This window comes from Rhopilema esculentum, chromosome 19 (genome assembly GCF_057945365.1).
Source record: "Rhopilema esculentum isolate cy_ngs chromosome 19, ASM5794536v1, whole genome shotgun sequence".
NCBI classification, from domain to species: domain Eukaryota; kingdom Metazoa; phylum Cnidaria; class Scyphozoa; order Rhizostomeae; family Rhizostomatidae; genus Rhopilema; species Rhopilema esculentum.
The window spans coordinates 3,644,525-3,666,521 of NC_142833.1; the positions used below are offsets into that span (position 1 = coordinate 3,644,525).

Sequence of the window (21,997 nt, forward strand, 5' to 3'; positions counted from 1 at the left end):
GGTATTGACAGATTGGCAAAATAATTGAAGGTGTCCGACATTACACCCATGACTACCCTATAGGATACAATATATCGCGGACGTAGCTACATTTATCTACATGATCAAAAATCCGAGTTTGGTCCTCCTGAACCAAATTTAAACCAATGTAAACCTGCATTGCTGAATGAGCTACCATAAATAATTGAAAGTCATATGCATGTGGTGGTGCTTCGAAATCCAATGAAAATCTGCCTTGGTTGGTCTTTCATAAACGCTGACAATATGAACTATACAGGGTGGAAATTTGAACTTACTGGTAAGCTGCATAATCAAATATGCAACGAACTTTGTCTTTTCGGAGTAGTCTACGAGCCTTGGTTTACTGCAGCATCACCCTTCTGCATTTGCCACTCTTGCACCCATTTGCACTTGCACCAAGCACTCTACACCAACGCCTCGTGTACCCTTGTGTCGAGACCCCGCTCTGGTTAGAGTTCCCGCCATTTTTTCAATGCGAGGCCAGTCGAATCGCAGGAACATTTACTAGAAGTTTTGACGGAATAGTTATGAGCCCAAGGACATGGGTGAGATAGTTTGCGCTTAATACTCCGACTATCCGGGATTCCTCTGCCAACAAGGCGTCATTTTTGGCCGAATATTCTTGAACAGGTTTACATTAACAACAACAAAATCTCTTCGCGAGAGATTGAGAACAATTTTTTTCTGCGAGTTGTTCTTCGATTTATTTCTAAATGAGACAAAAATTTGTCAACATAAAACTTTCACTTTTCAGGAGTTTGAGAACTATTATAGAAAAACTATTCCTATCACCCAAAAGAGTTCTGTTGTTTATGAATTTAGGAGCTAGTGTAATACTTGCTACGTTGGAAGCCAGTCCCAAAGATGGGGGGGATAGGGTAAATCAATATGTTCCTCCAACATAAGAAACAAAACTACCCCTGAAAGAGAACAGCCCTCTTGATATTGTAGTTCTAGAAACAACATTGTGATTTTCCAATCGGACAACACCTTTAGGCAATCCAGATTGTACGAAAATATTGGCAATGCCGAGTTGTCTTTTCATCTAACAATTTTGTAATCCTAACATAACTCTAAAGGGAACCAGAAAATGGTTTCTTGCACGCGAGTTCGTTAAACAGGGAGGAAAACTATGGCTATCTCAACTTCTGTGCAGATTTTGTTCAAAACAAACAAGCTGAACTCATATATGTTTAATGAGAGTTATGATTTCCTCCGAGATAAAGTGATAAATTAGCACTAGGAATAAATCAAAAAAATATAAGATGAAATATATATGAAAATTTCCTTATATTAAGGGTAGCTATGTTCGTAATAGCGATAGTTCCTTAAATCCAGGTTTCGTTATACCGAGAGAATTTGTAGAATCCAAGTGACCAAGAAATTTAGTTCTTCATACTCGGAAGTTAATTATATTCAAGGTTCGTTATCCACGGTCCCAGGTACTATTTTATTGTGCAGTATTACACACTTTGTGCAGTATTAATTTAAAAACGTGCAGTATTGATTTCGAAAATGTGCAGTATTGAATTTTGGGATTTGTGAAAATGTCTTTTTGCGGCTATCCCAGATTCCTACTTTGTTCACAAAATGAGAATTTTCCTCGTCAGTTCGATATAGAGGTCATGTACTGTAATTCTCGTATAACCATCGGAAAGACTCTCTTATCAAAACTTAAAACAAAGCGAAATGGCCAAAACCAAAAACAAAACATCCCCTGTTAATGTCAGCATTGCTGTAAATTTCGTAATTTGATCTTGTCGAAGATAAAGCATTCAGTAATAATTTATCAGTTGCCCTATGATGCTCTGGGCATCTAGCCTAATAAAATTTTTTTGTTTTACTTTCCAGACAAAACATTTGATAGTGACTCCGTTTACAAGAGATAATGACTGTTTGTTTTGTTGCTGTTTTGAAATATTATTATTGATTGTGTATATTATCGTCTATCTGTTTGTGATTTCTCCGTCGTGGCCTATACACGTGTTCAAAATTCGGGCAATTTCCTCGCTACGCTTGCATGGCTAAGATACCTTGGGTTTGCAAGGGTTTCCACTGATTGCAACAAAAAAATTTTCTATAAAAAAATATGATTATAAATGTGCAGTATTTAAAATTTTTTAAAAATGTGCAGTATTGAAAATTTCTTAAAATAGGCCCTGCATGGTCCTGTATTCCACTGTACAATACAAACGAAAAAGTGGGTATTGTGTAGAAAGAAGAAGTTTGTTTTTTCTCTTGGAATCTAGTTGTGATAGGTACGCGGTACTGATTTGACAACTATACCGGACATGTGCTTGCATTTTTCTGATTGGCCTACTTCCATCAACAATTTCGTATATTTTTTCCAACTTGTTATTTTGGAAGCTTTTATTGAATGGAATTGACGAAAAAGGCTTTAAAATGCTTTTAAATAGATTTAAATTAAATAAATAGGTAGTTAGATTAAATAGATAGAAAAAAATAGATTTAAAATGTCTTTTTAATCAAGGTCTCAAGTATCTACGACTTCAATACCAAAAAAGGACTGTTAAGCAAAAAGTTTTGCCATTAAGAATTTAAGAAGTACATTGCTAGCTCTGTTGTACTAAAAATCCACAACGATAATTTGTCATGATGAAATTCTGAGTAATTGCGAAAATTTTTTTTACCAAGTTTATCCATTGAAAATACCCCCTAAGTTACCAAAAATTTCAAAGGTTGGCCCACCACATGCTGAAAGGCATATGAAACTGTAGTATATTGCGTTGCTGCAAGAGACAGCAAAAATCAGTGCATTCATTTTCAAAACATTCAATAGGCCTTAAAGGAATTTATTCATTGCTTTCGTGGCACCGAATATGGCTACAGTTAAAACCTACCCCGCGTCCCATCAGTAGGTAACACAAAAACCAACGCAATGTGATAGAACACAAAATGGGGTTTGCTTCAAAAAAATTAAATACAAATAAACAGTAATTAGGCGAAAAAAATAGTTCACATGCAATAGGTTGGACCGAACAAGCGATACTCAATGTCTTTTAAGAATGAAAGATAATATGATTAAGAACAAGAAATCACTCACAGTCCATTTGCTTCCAAAACCACACCTTCTTGTCCATCACGTTTTGCTTAATGGAAGCGAAATTATTTTGCTTTCGAGGAACGCCCTCCGCGTCTTTCAACTTCTAACTTTGCGTGGCTTTACTTCAATGATATGCCAATGCAGCGCCCAAAGAACGTGTGCACAGCATAAACTGTTATGAAGACTGGGTTCAAGAACATTCCATATTCGGTTAAAAGCAACAAGCAAAACAACAAAAGGCTGGAAGTGAGCGTTAGTTCGCGCGTGCATTAATCAAAAGGAAACAAAGAAAGAGCGAATAATAATAAACAAATTGAAGGTTGTTGTCCCTTGACAACCCTTCCCATGTTACAGTTTGATATCTGAACCACAATTATTGCACGTGAAAAATTTGCCTCGTTGGCGAAACTTTTAATTCTCGTTCGCTACCTACAATACTTTGCGCTGTGCTTTTCTATTTTGCATTTGCCTTCCCGAATACTACTACTTCCGTCCCCCTTTCCTCCAAAACAATGTTGGAAGTGTAGAAAAATATCAAACAAGCCACAAGAAAAAGCATAATCCATAACCCCTTTCTTTTTTCCATAGTAGATCAACATTGGTCCTAGGGGGAGAAGGGGGTGGTTGAACTTGCCTTTGAAAGCCTACGTTAGTGTTCCAAGACTTTTGGCGTTGATTGTAGTAGAGGCCTCTTCATTGTCTTTATAATGGTTTCACGGCACTCACGGTTTTTCTAATTTTCGTTTTGTGATCCGAACTGTCTTTTTCTGCAATACCCTGTATATTCTACAGTACTCAGTCCTATTGATAGCATGATTGATATCTTATCTCATAATATTGATATTTAAAATCACCAGAATATTCGAGTATTTGATAGAAATGAAAATATAGGCTTTGATTTGCTATTGTGTTTGGTGAAACTTGACCAAAACAAGGCAGCCATAAATTTAAAGCAGGAAGAAATATTCGGGAAATTTACTTATTAGTTTGCTTCATGACGGTTTTAAAAATGAAACTAAATCAGATTTTATTCATGAGGAGCTTTTGAGCTTTAACTAAGTCGCTTGAGATTGTTATCATTTCCTATTCGTTATGGTCTCTTGTGTCACTCTTCCTCTTGTCTTCATTTTCACCCTTCATTTTCTTGTACCTGCACTACCAGATTATGGGCAATGCGGAATCTCTCGTCCTCCTGAGGATTTGATTTGTAGGGTAAGATGCGTGTTTCGTTTATTTTCTTGGTTAATCTAGGGAATTTAAGGTTTTGGTATAGAGTGGGTCTCACCTTCCTTGGTGAAGCCCTATAAAGTAGGCTGTTTATTTTCCCAGCCCTCCCTTCCTCATTTTGTTTCTTTTTCCTTGCTTCTTTACGCCCCTTGTACCTTTATCATTTATACTCTTTAGCAATTTTGATGCTATTAGATAGAAATGGTGCATCGGCTATTAGTGGAGGAAAGAGGTGTTTCCTACCCATTCCCTTCCATTCATCAGTCAAATTTGGGAGTCTTTTTGTAACTTCCATTAGTTACCCCTTCCTGTTAGAAATTTATGGCAAGTTGAGCGATTTGCGCCAATGTTCTAACGGCCCAACTCATTTTTGATGATGTGGGAAGGTAGACTAATGACTCACCTTCTGATATATTTTGCATGTTTTTCTGAGGGAGCTTTATGCCCTTTATTTTGTATTGGTATTTCATTCCCGAGTTAGAAAATTTAATAACAGCAAATGCAGTTTTGAGATTGTAGAAAATTAGCGGTTAAACTATCTAGTAAAATTTTCCTCAGCCAATGGATAAAACAGGACGGTAAAGATGGGGGGGGGGGTTAGGAGGGGCAAAAGGTCCGGGGCCTGTGCTCTCATGGAGCCTGTTATAGTTACTTTGTTACTAATTACAAGGTCTATTTACAATGCAAAAAAGGTACTATTTTAGCTACTTATACGGGATCAATGCCTGTGAGTTTGTTGCAGAGAAGTGTCCATATGTCCTTCATTCATGTAAAATGTTTGTGCACATTCTTGTAAAAACCCTTAAAAAACTTTTTCAACGGTTGTACCTAAAAAGGGCGTTTCCCTTGTTCTCTGAGAGCCTGGAGGGTGTGGCCAAAGGAAAGTTTTCGAAGGGGGTACAGTTTTGTGAATCACCCCTGGGCCCGAGCTGCTACTCGACGGCCCTGGATACAAATTCTGGAATCTGTTGAAGTTATCCTTTGCCATTAGCAACGAAATTTTAAAAAGCATCTCTATCATACACAGGTGCAGAGAGGGTAGTTAGTCGAGTCAGCCTGTTCAGATAAAACTATAATATTTTGACAACTTCTAAAGGTTTTGAGCTACAATAACCATTTTTAACTGAATAAAAACTGCTGAGAACAAAATCGTTTAAAGCAGGTCAAATTTAGGCGTTATCTTGCAGATAGATACAGCTTTTACATGTCATCCATAATGCGAGCCACCTCCAGCTCTCACTGCGGCATAGTAGACACTCGCGTATTTCACGCAGTCATGGAAAGCGAAAATGCTACAAGCGCGTTGCTTGCACTTTCTCAGCATATTGCGGTAAAATACCTGGTCACATCCCAGCCTTGAAGATCGTTCCTAAAAAATTAAAGGCTTGAAATTAAGAAAGGAATGAAAAATTATTTGCATTTAGCGAGCGCATGTACGGGCAAGCATTGTGGCAAGGATTGCCGGGGCAAACACGACCATCCCAAGCAATATTAACTGAAGGATTAAGAAAAATTTTCATTAACATATTGCTTACGTAGTTTCTTTTTTTAAAGAAGAGCATACTGATTTCTTAAACAGCTGTTTTACAATTTATACTAAATGCCGTCAGTACCAGTTCTATTTTCTTCTAGTTTCCTCTGCTGTATATGAAAGCATCATTATTGAAATTACATCCAGGTTTACCTTTATTTTCCTGCAGTATTTTTTCATATTTTTGCATATTTTAGCTTGCCACTTTAAACCAGCCCCCTGAGTGCGGAAATAGATCAACGTTACTGTGGATTAGGGTTACATGCTGGACATTTGCGGAATGCAGATACATTCGCTGAATAACAGTAGTTGCTAAACATTGGCACTGTTATTGCATGACGTAGGAAGCATTTCAAAAGTAGTGGGAACATGAAGGCCAAGAGAGGCACCTCCGTTTCTGAAAAAGTGGAGACAATCAGCGGAAAGTTTATTATATATCAAAACTCATCCACCCACGAAATTTGAAGATTTTGTAGAACGTCAATTTTTCTAACATAAATTGTCTGAAAAACTTCATCATATTTAGGTGACTTTCAACACTGACATTTTACCCTCTTCGAGCTTTCTTGATGGATACAATTAGTTTTCCCCATAGTGCTTTGAAGCTTAGTAATAGTTTTCTTAGTTGTGAAACAGTTTTGTGTATGCAGTTTCACTAAATTTATTTATGACTGCATATTTTCTTACTAGATGTAGACTTACACTTTGTCTATGAATCCCAGGGGTATAGTGCTGGGGGAGGCTTTGGGAGGCTGATCAATGAGCTAACGAAAGATTAGATAATCCCTCAACAATTAATGTATTCCTAGACGGCACATATATTTCAGGTCCCCCATCTTATCTTTGCACAAAAACTTGAAGGACACCGTACAAAAAAGCTATTTTTACTGCGCCCCCTCCCCCTACTCAAGTATAATTTTTAACCCGAGACCACCTATCTGATGTATTTTATATCAATTCCTGCAGTTAAAGTTTCACCAACAACTGTTATGTAAGCGGCAAAAATGTTTAGTGAAGATTCAGTATTACTGATGAATCAACTTTGGGGTGAATAAGTGGTAACCAAATTCCATTCTTAAATCAAAACCCATCGATAGAGTATTAAAGCAGTTAGGTGATATTGCTCTACAATTCTAAAAGCTAAATCGGGTACAAAATAATTGCAAAGATTAATGGAAATGAAGGCCTTTAATGTTGATCTAGCTTTATCCCTTCAATCGAAAGTACAATTTATCTTCTACTGTGCTCTCCAGAAACTGTACGTTAATTGAGCCAATGTGATCTACATAGATATGCCTAAACATAAACAGATGGATTTTTTCAAGACTGACCAGAAGAGACAGAAGAGAGATTTTTCTGAAAAAGTGCTTTCTTAGCGTCTTGTTCAGGTTGTTGATACTCTTTGATTCAAAATTATTAACAGAAAAGGTCCAAGGCAAGATTCCTGTGGAACACCAAAATGTAATTCTGCCATTCGTGACGTAACACCGTTTATCGAAGCAAACTTTGGACTCCAGGGCCTAAAGAAGGACCTGAAACACCAAAAGTTATTTCCACTTTTGAACTAGAAATTGATTTTTCAGTTTCTTCTTTAGGCAGTTGGAACACTTTTAACACCCAATAGTTGGAAATAAAAAAAGTGCTGTTCTGCTATGCTGATGACTTTTTATAAAACAGAAGCAGTTAGCAGCAGCACCAGAGTAAAGGAAAAACGGTTAGGGCTCAGTTCCGAGCAAATCCTATAACGTATAGATTCAAGCAGAAGTGTGAATCTACGTGTCAGGCGGATAAGATGATGCAGGTCGATTCATGTGTCTAAGTTCAACGAGAGTCATTGATATTGAAATCCGTTCATATTGATATAATTTTACGATTCTGCTTATATCTAAAAATTTAACCGTGATTACCAGCTATAGCTGTCTTGACAAATGTTTCACTTGATGATAACAGGAAGGTCATTATTTTCTTCAAAGCTTATGAGTCAGGCAGCAATGCATTTGGAGGCTTGCTTGTTACTTCAGAGGCGAACAAACAATTAAGCACATCCAAGTGACTAATTTGTAAGCAAATTTACAACCTTGTCTCCTAAGGTTGCTCTATTTATTTGAGGGAGCAGGGAAACAGAGCACAGTCTCAACTGCAGCGCACTTGTGAGTTAATACTTAAAGTGAATTGACCATTGATCTAGGGGACGTTAATGCCGATGATAGTTGTGATGGTTCTGGTGAAGACAAGAATAATGTAGCCGGCAATATCTAGAAGCAGTACAAACTCGTTTGACTACAGGGGGAAGGGATGATGCAGTCGTTAGGGAAACGAGATAGGGTTAAGACCGAAGGTTGCAGGTAGCCAACACCCCCCACCGCGTCAAGGGAGTAGGTGCGAATGTTGCAATTCACGGAAGATAGGCAATTTGAAGACATACAACCAAGTATGTCTAGTGAGGGAAAGAAAGGAAAACCATGATGGGAGGTGCTAAGAAAGAAGAAAGTTTATATCAAGTTTGTTGATTATAGTTTTGAGACCCACCTAGGAATTTAGTTTTCAGGCCATCCCAGTTCTTAACAAGGGAATCTGCCGCTTTTTAAAGGGAATATTTGAACATTTTCTTTCCTGAAAAGAAATGTGCATCTACTTTATCTCGAGCATTTTCAGTAGGCCATGTTCATACATCCACAATGCACACAATGCAATTTTACAGAAAGTTATCTACTGAATCGATGCAAATTATAAACAAATAATAGAAACATACCTAACTTAGTTAATAAAAACTAAACTACAACGCGTTCCGTACCGTTAGTAAGTTAGTAAATAGATCAAATAAAATCAAGCAGTATAGAAACTGTTTGTTCTCTTTTTATTTTATACTCTGTTTATGAAAATTACAAAAGAGACCGTCAAAAATTTTCATCTCTAAAGAAGTGGGGGAGCTTGAGATGCCCTCCCCCCTAGCCTACCAGTGGCGCCCTGCCTGAACAAAAGCACTTCTTGGAGAGTTCTTCGGTCAACTTTCGCTAAGCTGGAGCTTTGTCCTGAAGGCCTACAAAATAAGGTCATAAAAAGGTCTGTCATATCAAATTACAACACGAGGAACAGCAAGGGTCTCCATGTACAAAAACTAAAATTAGAACTTGGTATGTTCTTGTACCTGTTCTTGTACAAAACTCTTGTACATGAGTCCAAAAGCTTGGAATCCTATAAGCTATTATCGATAGCATATATAGGGGCAATTCTATTGATTATCTTAGGACATATACTTTTAATTTAATAAGATAGAAATTGTAACTTTCATTGTAATTTACTTTTATACAACTGAATGGATATCGTGGTTAAATATGATTAAATGAAATGAAATGAATCTTCGATTTTTTTAAGCTTAAAGGCTAAAAGTGCAGCTAGATCTCGCTAGATCTCTTTGCTTTTTAGGAATCTTCTTTCTCTACAAAAGACTTTTAAAGCCACACTAAATGTTGCATGAAAAGTAGTAACTGTACGCAGAGCGTGACTTGAAACCGGGCTAAACTAGACAGCTTTATATTTTTACAATAAAATGTTATGTGACCTACGCGGAGTCACTATAAAAGAAGTCTACTTCAACCCCTTGAACAGCCACTTCGACTAGCCACCCGAGCCAATCCGCTTCTGCTTTTATAAGCACCTTCTCGTACAGACTCCCAAAAAACATGCCCCCATCTAGAAACTGTCTAATTAATGAGCCCCCAGGGCAATTTCTTGAATTCACGGTATTTATTCTAGCGGATCATCTTCCGTTTGACCTTTGTTCCTTTCGAATTCCACGCATCCCATTTACGGGGCCCTTCATGCTTAAGTGTATCTCCAAATCTCTAGTTCATAACTATGAGCTTGAGTTTTTATACAGATGAGAAATTATTTCATCAAAGAACTTATTCCCTTAAAATATTTTTCTTGGTTTTACAATTTTTTTTCATTCATTTTCATTTTCATATTCATTTGTTTTTAAATATTTATACAAGTTTAAAGATTTCAGTAACAAAATAACTGTTTTACAAATAGAACTGTGCAAAAACAGAAAAGCCTAAATTAAAGAGAATTACAATGTACATTAAGTTAAAATCAAAAGAGCATAATAAAACTAAATATAAAAACCAAATGTACCTCATATATGGATTTTTTAAAGATAGTCAGGGACGGTGCCAATTTAGTTTCCTTATTCAGCTTATTCCATAATTTTGCTTCTAGATAAGAAAATGCTTTTCGGCCTGTGCATGTTCTTGAAAGAGGTATCTGCAAGTTTGTTTCAGTAGAGCGAAGATTGCGAACACTGCCCTCTGAGCATTTACTGAAAAGTTTCCCTAAATATTGAGGAACAAGTGGCTTCAATGCCTTATCGGTCAACGTTGCTGTTTCTTTTTTTGATAAGATCTCTGATCGAGGGCCAGCCAAGATTTTGGAGCAGAGGGGCAGCAGGAGCATCGAAAGGACTATTTCTGGTTATTCTTGCAGCTATATTCTGGTTTTATTGGAGAGAATTGAGTTTGGTTTCACTACAACAACCCCAAACCGAGCAGCAATAACTGAAATGTGGCTCAACAATTCCTCTATACATTTTCTGCAAAACCCCTGATGGAAGAAATTTCTTGGCATGCTTAATAAGACCGAGAACTCGTAGTGCCTTAGCCTTGACTTGCTCAATATGCGATCCCATTGTCCCATTGCACTTTGTTGTCTGTGAAATCGTTGTCTCTGAAATTAATAGGAGGGAAGATAAAAAGAGTTTGAATGGCAAATAAGTGAGTTTCTGAGTGAGTGAGTAAGGTTTCTATAGAGAAACACAATACGTGCTGAGAACATGTCACTTGTGACGTCAAAGATGATCGCTCACTCGTGACGATTTTCGCCTCGAGTCTCAAGTTGTCGGAATAATTGTCGTTTCTCAACTTAAAACGCCTGTATTTCGAAAACGGTAACTATGATTATTAAAAATTTTTCGATCCCGGAATTTGCTTGTCACAAGCTACCGTTTTAGCCAAACTTATTTTTGCGTGTCAGTTCTCCTTTAAACTACAAAGTTTCTTGAAAGGCGCCCACCAGGAAATCTCCCGGTGTCCCGCCTAGCCACAACGCTCCTGACAGGTCATAACAATTTTGGAAGCAAGAAGAGGTATAGCGTCCCCTGTTTCAACTGTCATTAAAAACTTTATTACATACTTGTGAGACATGAGGCCAACTTAAATATTTTCTGAATAAAACGTTTATCTAGATGTAGAGGTAAGTAATCCAGTCAGGGGCGTAACTTGGCCAATAGATTTTTTGGAGGGTGGGGGGGGGGGGGGTGGTTGGATGAAAAGGGTTTCTGCCTTGCAAAACTGAGTGGTGCCCTGCAGACCACGAAGCAAAGATTTGTCTATAGGTTACTAGTGAAAGCTCTACTACTAGACATATGTCCTTACTAAGGACAAACTTCTAAGCAATAAAGACAAACTTGAAACTTAATTACCGATGAAATATCTATTTCTCTTGGTGATATGATTGATATGATAAGATATGATATGATATATGATATATGATATATGATATATGATTTATGATATACGATATATGATATATGATATGATATGATATGATATGATATGATATGACATGATAATAACACATTATCCCTTTAAATTGTTTTTTATAACGTATTGAATAAAATAAAATAACGCATTGAAATTTTTTTTTTAAAAAATGCAAATGATAAGATTGTTATATAATAGCAATGAACCTCGAACCCCTACATCACAAAACCTTATAACTTTTGGGATAAAGAGAATAGTTAGTATGAAAAAGTGTCAAAATAAGGAATTAACTTGGGCTAAAAATATATTTCTATTAGTTGTACGCTGAGCTAAGGTAGGCAGAGAATTGACATCCACAGATCCCATGTACTGAAATTTTCTCTCCATGCTGCTAGTTTTAGCTGATTGTAAGGGTAACTCGTTGGACTTCGTGTACAATATTTATGAGCGTTGCTATTTATTGTTAGAGTTGCAGTTAGATATTGTGGAGTGTTTACTTGCAAGCATTTGGTAATCTGATTTACTATGTGTACAAATCATTTTTGCTACTTCTGCCCTGACCAAAATGTTGTTGTCAATCTCAAGTTTAGAAAACTCTCTAGGAATTTTCTTTAGCATGGCTGCTGTACCTATCAGCATGTACTTAAACCTGTCTGGATTGGCTTTCAATTTAGTTTCAGTAAGCCACTCTATCAGAATATGTAGATCATCTTAAATCTGCTTACGTGCTGCAGAAATCAGATCCATGGAGATGGTTTGGAAATGGTGAAGGTCTTGTATTTTCCGCAAGTGCTAATTGTAAGTCGTTGAGATAAATCAAGAACTGGACTTAGAACAGATTCTTGAGGGACACCACATTGCAAGTGTGATTCGTTAGAAAGTTTGCCATCCACCTTAACATGTTGAATTCCACATCTTAAATAGCGTTTGAACCAGAAACCTGAAAGGTAATCAAAACCGTACTTTGAGAGTTTGATAAGCAATTTGTTGTGGTCAACTGTATCAAAAGCTTTACTAAGGTCTGTGAGTATAAGTGATGTAACAAGACCTCTTTCTATATTTCTTAGAATGTCATCTGTGATCTTAATTAAGGCAGTTGTTGTGGAATGAAATCCTCTATACCCAGAAAAGTTCTTACTAATTAGACTGTTACTCTCAAGATACTTCATAATCTGATAACAGACAGCTTTCTCTAGTATCTTGAGCAATAAAAGTAGTGAGATGGGCCTGTAATTAGCAATGCCGTACTTGGATCCATTTTTGAAGATAGGAGAAATGACTGTAGTTTTCCACACTACTGGAACTTCCCCTGTTGCTAAGGATAAGTTCATTAGCTGTGCAACTGATGGTGCAACTATTTCTATAACTGGTTTTAAAGACCTCACACATATACTTTCTATGTCACTTGCTATATTTTATGGCATACATGATACTATCTTGGTGACATCCTTTGTAGAGAGCGTATCAAATGAAAACTTGTTTGTTTGATTAGGAAAATGAGTTATAAGGCTTTTCTTGGCTTTTCTCAATTGACTTTGCGTTTTTGTATCAATGCATGCAAAGTGATTGTTAAACTCATTTGCAAGAGTTCTTTTGTTTGAATATGATGGAAGGATAGCTTGTTTCTTCTTGTATAGTATTCTGGAGATTGTTTTCCATAACTGTTTAGAGTCATGTATGTTTTCATTTATCAGGTTTGAGAAAAGGCATCTTTGGTATCTTTTACAGCTTTTTTTACTTTGGCTTTCCAGGTTCTGTATGTTACCCAGTCACTGGCTAGGCCTGATGTTTTCGCCTTTCTTTGCAGTTGGTCTCTGCGATTCATCCATTTTTTAAGTGAATAGTTAAACCATGGTTTTGATATATTCTTAATCTTTACATTTTTCAGTGGTGCTTGCTTGCCTAAGATGTCAAGGAATGCCTTATTCCAGAAAGTCACAGCTTCAATGATATTTGTTTTTTTAAATTTCTTTGAAATTAGCATTTAAAGATCCTCCTTCTACTTCTTTAAATTTAGGTAACGAGATGAGCGTGCAGACACGATACTGCCTTTGGCTTTGGGATTTTTGTTGGTATAATGCAAAAAGCCAATGAATGGTCACTTAAGCTGTTTTGCATTACTCAAGACTTTAGAATTTCATTTGACTCAGGTGAAAAATTTACATCAATCATGGTTTCTGTTTTATCAGTTATTCTTGTCGGCCCATCTATAACTTGTTTGAAACCAAATGATTCAATAATGCTATTTAGGCTTTTGGCTTCATCTTGATTCTCTTTCAGTAAGTTGCAATTTAAGTCCCCCAGTACATAAAAATTTAAGTTCTGGGAACTTTCCAACTCAACAGACTCTTGTACTTAATTTAGGGATGACAAACCTGCATCAGCTGTAAACAGCAGCAAATAGTGATGGTTTAGCTTTTCCTATTATTAGTTGTACCCATGACTGTTCAATTAGGTTGTCTTTTGTAGCTTATGTAGAAAGCTGTTCAGATTTTGTGACATTTAACCAATATTTGTAGTAAATGATCATACCACTCCCAGATTTCTTGCTTGTCACTTCCATGATCATCCTTATTTATTTAAAACCTTCAAACTCTATAGCGGAAAGAGTCACAATTGGCTTGAGCCACGTTTCAGTAACTAATAACATGTCCACATTGGAAACTCTAGAAAATGTTCTATTAGCTCTTTTGAACCCAATAGTGGGCACATTTTAATGTGACAAATTTTTAGATCATTTTCAAATCCTCCAAATGCTCCTTGGAGCAAGTCGGTCCGGTCTGGCTCTATATATTGGCCAGATGTTTGACAGCGTGTATCTGTTGTTGCATAATCTGTCAATGTTGTACTTTCCCATACTTAGTATGGCACCGAAGTTCAAAACTTTCACACGTCAAGGCCCTGTGGTTTACAGCCACTGCCTTTTTGCGCATCAAGCAAGGTTGCTTGATAGGGCCAGGATTTAATTTAACATCTCCAGATAATTGCATTAACACTGTGCTGTCAGTTAAACATTGAAACGTGGGGCTGTCAGTTCCTGCATAGATGTTTACTCTCGAACAAAAGAACATCCTTTTGTCTGGCCGATCTGCATTATGCCTAGGCCTAAATCCTTCGTTCATTTTGGCGGTGATTGCTGCAACAAGTCCATTCGAATCTTCAGCATCGTTTGAGCTATTTACACTTTGACAACATGTACTGACTTTTTTTGATGCCACGATTTGACTTTACCCTGAAATTTCCGGGACCAGCACAAAACAACAACGTGCAAAAAATCAGATATAGATAGCACGCTGCAAATTTCAATGTTGACGCCATTTTGCCTGTTTAACGTGAGCGTAAATCAAAGGTCAAATTTAATTTTCCTTGATAATAAAGCTTGTATCTCATGGCATATGATTTTTGGTACATGATGTGGTCGGTGAGACAAAATTGAGCCCAGGAGGGCTAACAATCAAGTTTAGTGAGGTAGGAAGGCCCACCATTGTTGGGTCCGACGTGTAGAAAATTTTTGAAATTATACCTTGTAAAAGGGCTAAAAAGCATCTCCCAGGCTAACGTTTAGCAAATAACTAAAATGCTAAAAAAACTGATTATTGGAAAAATAGGGAGGCGGAATGTCATGCTAAAATTGTAGTAATAGACCTTGGGGAAGAAAAGAAACGGTAACCTTTCGTTTCAGATTGCACATAGTTGTGAATGACAGAAGAATGTGTTGTTATGATTGAGAGAATTTTATTTCTTAAACAGAAATGTGCAGTTTCTTGTCTCGAGAAGGCCATGTTTACACATCCAAAATGAAAAAAATGATACAGAAAGTGATTTACTGAATTAAAGACTTGCCTTTTTTCGAAAAATTGTGTTTTCTAAAACGACACAATTTTCTAAAAAAATTGAGTGCCTTGGAGTCTCTCTTCAATCTCAATAGATTCTTATCATATTTGATCAATTTGGGTCGGCTTTAGACCAAAAAGTCGACCTTCAAATATTGGCAATTATGGTAAGCCTATAGACTTGCCTTATTTCGAAAAATGGTCTTTCTTAAAAAGACGCAATTTTCTTCAAATAACGCAGTGCCCTAAGAGTCTTTCTTTTTTTAATAGTTCCTGGCCATATATAATGGAATTAGGTTGATTTAAACCAAAAAGTTGACCTCCTAAAAAAAAAAAATTTTTGCAAGCCTATAGGCTTACCTTTTTTCGCAACTCAGACTCTTCTACAAAGTCAGTTTCGAACACAAAATACTAAAAAAAATTTTCGACTCATTCCTCTAAAAGATTGAGTTTTAGTTAAGAATGCTGTGCTCCTTTAGTATTTATTATTGTTGACTATAAATACTTCATGATTATATTGAATCCTTCATGGTCGGTTTCTGGTCTTTAAAAAGTGGCAAATTTGGTTGTCTGCTTTCTTGCATGCTTTCTATAGGCTTGCCTGTTTTCAAAATATCGACTCCGTTACCATCGTATTTTGTTAAAACAAACTTTGCCCCTAAGCAATATTTCATGATCTTTAGCAGTTCCTGATCATATATATTCTATTTATAGAATTGATTCTATTAATTCTATTCCACTATTTGAGCAATTTTGTTAAGTGTGCATAGCATGACTCAATTGCAAAGTCTTCGTTTTCCTTGGAAAGCTTTTTTTAAGAAATTTTCTCGACTTTTTTTGCTCTCTAATCACATTGTATCGAATTTGATCGACTTTTGACAAAACATGTCTCTTCAAAACCTTTTCACCTTCATAGTCCTTTCTTTTAATAATATATCGACCCCCGTAAAAAGTCGCGTTGAAGTACATAGGTGTAATATAACGTACACTTTCTTTTTAAAAAATACCAGCACTATTACGATATGATACAAAGTAGAAAAATAAATTGTTTAAAGACAAAATTTTTTTTGGTTAAAATCTTGGGATCATTCAAAGCCTGAGGCATTACTTTCTTGTGTGACATAGCAAGGTTGCTTCCCAGGCATGGCTCGTGGTAGCAGTGGCTGGAGGGGCAAAATAACAATAATTAAGAAGCTCTATAGTGGGATTTCTGCCTAGTTATACTGCACCTCCTGCTTTTTCTAGGGACATGTTCGTCTCATATCACGAAAGCCCCACTCCCAACATGCATATCTTGTTTGAATAAATTTATAAAATTCTGAAATTTTAAAAATGAAGATTGTGTTGATTTTTTTCATACTTACACTGCCTGGATAAGGTGGACTACAAGACCTCATAATTTCCTGAACTCAAAGCTGCAACCTTCGACATTTAAATCTTATAAAACCTAGAATAGAAAAAATATCTCTTAAAAGTAGAAAGATGGCATCTGGCTGTTGAAAAAAATACTTGTCAGGCACACACGAAGAAATGATGGAAAATAATTAAGAATTATAAATTTAAAACATGACTGTTGACAATTCCAAAAATTTTCACAAACAATATGTCACTTTGCAAATAAAGTTCAAATCTGTGTTAAATTTTGATTAGTGATTTTAGTGAGATATCATATTTTGATGCATATCAGAGTGAAAGGGCCTTTAGTGTTAACATTGAATAATTTTCATATTTTATTTTCGACTGTAATCTATTTGCTTGTACATGAAAAAAGGTTTGCAGTTTGATATGTTTCATTTGTTGGTGTCAACAATGCTCAATTATGCAGCGTCGGTTTGGTAAGTTTATCTTATATATCGATAACAATTACAACATTATAAACAAATAATGGTTCTTATGAAAACTACCCTGACAGATACTACATACTCATCGTTGTCATAGATTTTCTATGTAGTAACTGGCTATAAATACTCGATAAACGAAGTAGAAACTAATCTTTAGAATAAATTTCACAACAACGAAATAGAGAAATGCATGTACAAATTGAGTGAAGAACGTACCGTACTCGAGTAACCTATAGCTAGAATTGGAACATACTAGTGTGTGTTACCTTAAACCTATCGCAATTTCTTTGCTTGTTTAGAACTTCAAGCCATAAGCTACCATTTCCAAGCAAAGTTGAAGCATGGGAGATAATTGCGTGGCAACGTTTTTGACAAAAAGAATACTCTTCTTCATTAAAATTTTAGATTTTAATGAAGAAAAACAGCAGTATTAACTTGGCTGATATTGCTTTTTTAGAAAAAAAGTAAATATTTTGAAACATACTGAAGTTTTCACATCTGACAGTCTTCAGAGTATAATGCGTAAGAACTTGTGTCAAAAACTCAAAGCTAGAAAAATATGCATACATTGTTGTGGATCGAAATAGGCCAACTGGCATGTTTCAAAATGTTTGCTTTTCAAAGCCACTTTGAGTTCTGTACCACCAAAAAATGATTGCATACTTTGCCCACAGCTTCTCAAGAAAGGAAGAAACTTCTACCACAACTCCCCGGCCCTACCTAAAGCAGATTGAATTGATTGTTGCATTGACTGTGCCTGTAACTACTGTTGCTGTATGATTTCATTTTGTGCCAAAACTATACATATCGTCTTGTTGATCGAGGCTCGATTTTGTAGATGAACATCTATTCGGTGTATGGAACAGGACGGTTCTAAGTTGCTACTCTGAGTTTCACGCTTAATCCCATCAGCAGGCAACTGTATGTTTCAGAATGTTGTCTTATGATCGCACCAACAAAGTTGCCTGACCGGTGAACAGTAACTCTCATTAAGCAAATACTAGTAAGCTATTAGCAAATCCTTATGCTGTTTTAACCACTCTTTTAGTATAGGGTTAATTTCCAGGTAATGACGATATTTTCTGGTAATGACGATAATGACTAATTCAAGTTTCAGCTTAGCAATAACAATGGGCCGATTATGATGTCGCTGTCCAACATCCCCCCCCCCCTAAATATAGACTTTTACTTTGCAATTTATGTAGCATCATACAAGGTAGAAGAAAGGAATTGTATTATCATAGGACATTATAAGATCACTTTTGGCACTGTAACAGAGTGGGACGTAACGAAAAAGCAATATAAAACTAGGGATATACAAAAACTCAAGCTTCTTATATTTTCGTCTAAAAATAAGAGTATTGCATAGTACGTTTTGAAGATGGTCGTATTGTCTAGCTAGGGTTCCCAGTAATCTCTACGCCACGTTGTCACCATTCTGAATGAATCAAAACAGTGGCAAACTAAACAGGAAAAAAACCGAGAACCATGAACAACAACAACAACTGGCAGAATCTGCTGGGCTGGTGGTTTATTGAGCCTCAGTCTCTTAAACGTTGCCCCTTGAAGCTTTAGAAAATAGAGACAAAACATTAGGAGAAATGACCTGTGTCAGAGTTTTCAAAGGCGAACAGCTAGCGGCTAAGATATGCAGCGAGATACTCAGCGTGGCAAGGAAAATCGGCCGAATTGAAAAGCCACGATTGGAGACGATTATGTGAAGGACTGCTGACTCTCTATGATTCGCATACATGCGCGTAGTTTGGCCTAATCTTGGTGAACCTTAAAATTATTTTAAGGATTAACTACTTAGGTTGTGCACGCTTAGTATTAAGGCGATCAACACAATGTGGTTAGATATTTGCGATATGGGAGGAATAATTTGTGCCATAGTTTCAATGATTGACATTCACAATGCAGAGGAGGATTTGTTTACACAAACTTATTAGTAGAAATCATTTCAATGTAATAATAAAACCGCTTTTAATAAATGTTGGAATAATATATTAATATTTATATTGGCTTGCTTTTGGAATTACATAGAGATAAATTCAATTTGCATTAACTTATTACACCGGCTTACGCTCTGGTTATTCCCTGAGTAGATTAATTCAAGTCAACGCCCAAGTGCTTTCTCTAGATTTACAGAGATAGATTCGCTTTTAACACACCTGAGCAGACGTAAATTTCATGCCTTCTCCAGGATTAAAACCGTGGCTGATTTTTACTCTAAATATGGATTAAAGCGCTGAACGTTTTGCTACATGCTGAAATAAACATTTCAAAATAAGCCCAATTTTTTCACTTTATTTAATCATGGTATATATAATGTGAGATTTGTACCAAAATAAGATTAACAGTGGAGATCATAGAAGTGTAGTGTTATTATCGATAGAGAATGGGCTGATAGCATTGTTGAACGTATCAATAGGCCACTTTTGGCTACAAGCAGTCTTAGGCCGAAAGAGTCTTCAATGACAGAGAAAGTTTAGGTTTTATCGCAATACCAGATGAAATTTAATTACTAGTAGCTTCATTTCTCCTTACTGAGACCTTTGCAGCAAATATCCAGGATTTATAAGTAATACAAAAATGGGTATATAAGATGATACGAGAAATTAGATAAACAAATTGACATAAACAGATACAGTTGAAAAGTCAATAGCTGAAATTAAACCTTGTTTTTATAATAATAACAAACATGATATGCAGGAATAAACAAGGCGATATCTCTCTTTTAAAAGATTAAAGTTACAACAATCATTAACCATATCCTTCATAATTTACATCACGAATCGCAGTTAGGATTTCAATCTTCCGAAGAAATGATGGGTTTTTTGAATAAGCAGATTTATATTTTATTATGTTTAAGACAGCCTACTAACAGTGCCGATCATCTGTTGATGACTGTGAAAGTCGTATTCACAACATGTTAATATCCGAATCAACATTTTTATTTTAACTTGACAGAAGACTGGCATACGATGATTGCATTCAGTAGCATTAAAACTTTTCCTCGCACTTTAGTTTCTGCCAATAATCTACCCTAGACTTATTTGAGTTATGAAAGCAGAAAAAATATAACATGTAAAATATAGACAAATTAACTAAAGCTAAAAGCAGTAAACTTGTCTTGATTCCTTGCTGTCATACAGCAGAATCAAAAGCAAAATTGTAAAGAAACCTTGTGTGAAGTACGTAAAAAACAGCCCTTCTTCCAAAAACGGAAGGGTAAGGATCTTTAATGCCAGAGCCCCGATGAAGCCGTTGGCACCATTCAAATTAAAACAATTCTGTAATTCTTTGCATTATTTTCAGCTATTGCCATTCCTCCACACCGTTCTCTGATACTGCTTACCAAGGCTTTTTAATTCCACTCTTATTTTCCCCATTACTTCCCCCTAAATTGATGCCATGACTATAAAACTGAGATAAAGTTAATCAAATTGACTTTTATCTAGTAATCTTTTAGGAAAAAAGAAAGCAAAAATTAACAGAATGAGAAAAATTGAAGATACAGGATTTTTAAAAACACGATTGAAATTGCAAAGTTTTAAGGACATCGCCTGGGATAGTTCTTGGTAGAAAACAGGCCAGACATATTTCAAAGCATGAACAAGCCAGTACCAAACTTCATAGCATACGAAGAAGCGTTATATTCTGTAATTCTCTTAAAAAATTCTTCTTCTTTAATAGAATTTAATGTCTTCATTAAAGAAATCATTTATTGAAATGACAAAAAATATCATTCAAAGGTCCCTTCCCGTGTACTCGAGGCTTCTCAAAGTATTTCTTATTGCCTCTATTGATGAATACGTTGTTGTAATACAAGTATTTCTAGCAGAAAGAGCCAGTTTGAAGATTTTTAATGAATGTATTTCCAATTTTAGCATTTTGATGTATGAATGTAAAAGTCCGCTGTAAAAACATGTCATGAAACTGAAGTTATCAAGAAACTTCTCGAAAATCCACGATTTCAAGAAACATCTAGAAGTGTCAAGCAGCCTAAGCAATAATTTGATGAGTTATTATGCAAAAAAATTGTCAGAAACATATCGTAGACAGTCTACCGAAGATCTTATGTATACTTTAATACCTTAATGTGATTTGCAAGAGAAAATACTTGAGCTAAAGAAAGCTTCAAGAGAACGCCTACTTCATTATGACGTCATAAAGCTAATTCAAAACACTGAAAGATGGTATCAATATTAATGTAAAAGGGGTTAAAGACAAAGCTTGTGGCACAATCCAGTTCACGGTTTACTGTGCATAACAGTTTGAAATGCAGAGAATGGTGAAAGAGGGTTTTAATTCAGAACTGTCTTAAATATGATAGACTTTTTCACATAGAGAAAACTGTTGACATGGTGGAGGCAGCTGACGGGGTCCTTTGTTTACAATTTCCTATAGCACCCAAAGGATGAAATTCTCGAAATTTCCATCGTTACTAACATGGCGATGATTTTCAGTTGATTCCGTACATTATTGGAACTCTAGATGCGGTTTTGCTTCCGAGGCACGATTAACAATCACTTCAAGTGAAGCTGTTCTGTATCTAGGCAACCAATCGTGCGAGGCTGTCGGCTACATTTCGCTCTGTCAGAGATGGGTCGGAAAGGATTTAATTTTTTGACTAGATGCAGCGGCAATCTACTCGTACTCGTTTAAGCGTTGGAAATAATTCCCTTGAACCTCCAAGCCAGCCCACAAACAAGGTTTTCATTCAACGACAAATAATAGAAATGAGAGAAGCTTTTTCGCACAAAATTTAGCTCTTCTGGTATAGGTGATACATCATGACAATATAACGGCTATTTTATCTTAAATGTGCACAAATTTCTCTGCATTATCGTTAAAATATTTTTATTAAGTCACTATCTGTTTATCGAAATCTTATACTTTATAGTCTTAAGAACATGCTTAATATCATCTTAATATTG

At 36.0% G+C, this 21,997-nt stretch overlaps 1 protein-coding gene across 4 annotated transcripts in view; it reads right to left on the reverse strand.

Annotated features, from left to right (window-relative positions):
- Positions 1-787: 787 nt before the first annotated feature.
- LOC135687950 (uncharacterized) overlaps positions 788-21,997 on the reverse strand; it is a 106,614-nt gene continuing 85,404 nt past the window's right edge. The window contains exons 5-9 of one of the 4 annotated variants that reach the window (XR_016144954.1): positions 16,581-16,663; positions 12,109-12,323; positions 9,981-10,568; positions 5,997-8,883; positions 788-5,681 (exon numbers count right to left, since the gene is read on the reverse strand). The gene's annotated coding sequence lies outside the window, so the exon portion shown is untranslated. Of the gene's footprint in view, positions 5,682-5,996; positions 10,569-11,434; positions 12,324-16,580; positions 16,664-21,997 lie in introns of those variants that run through there. The other 3 variants (XR_010516318.2, XR_016144955.1, XR_016144956.1) reach the window with 3 other exon arrangements.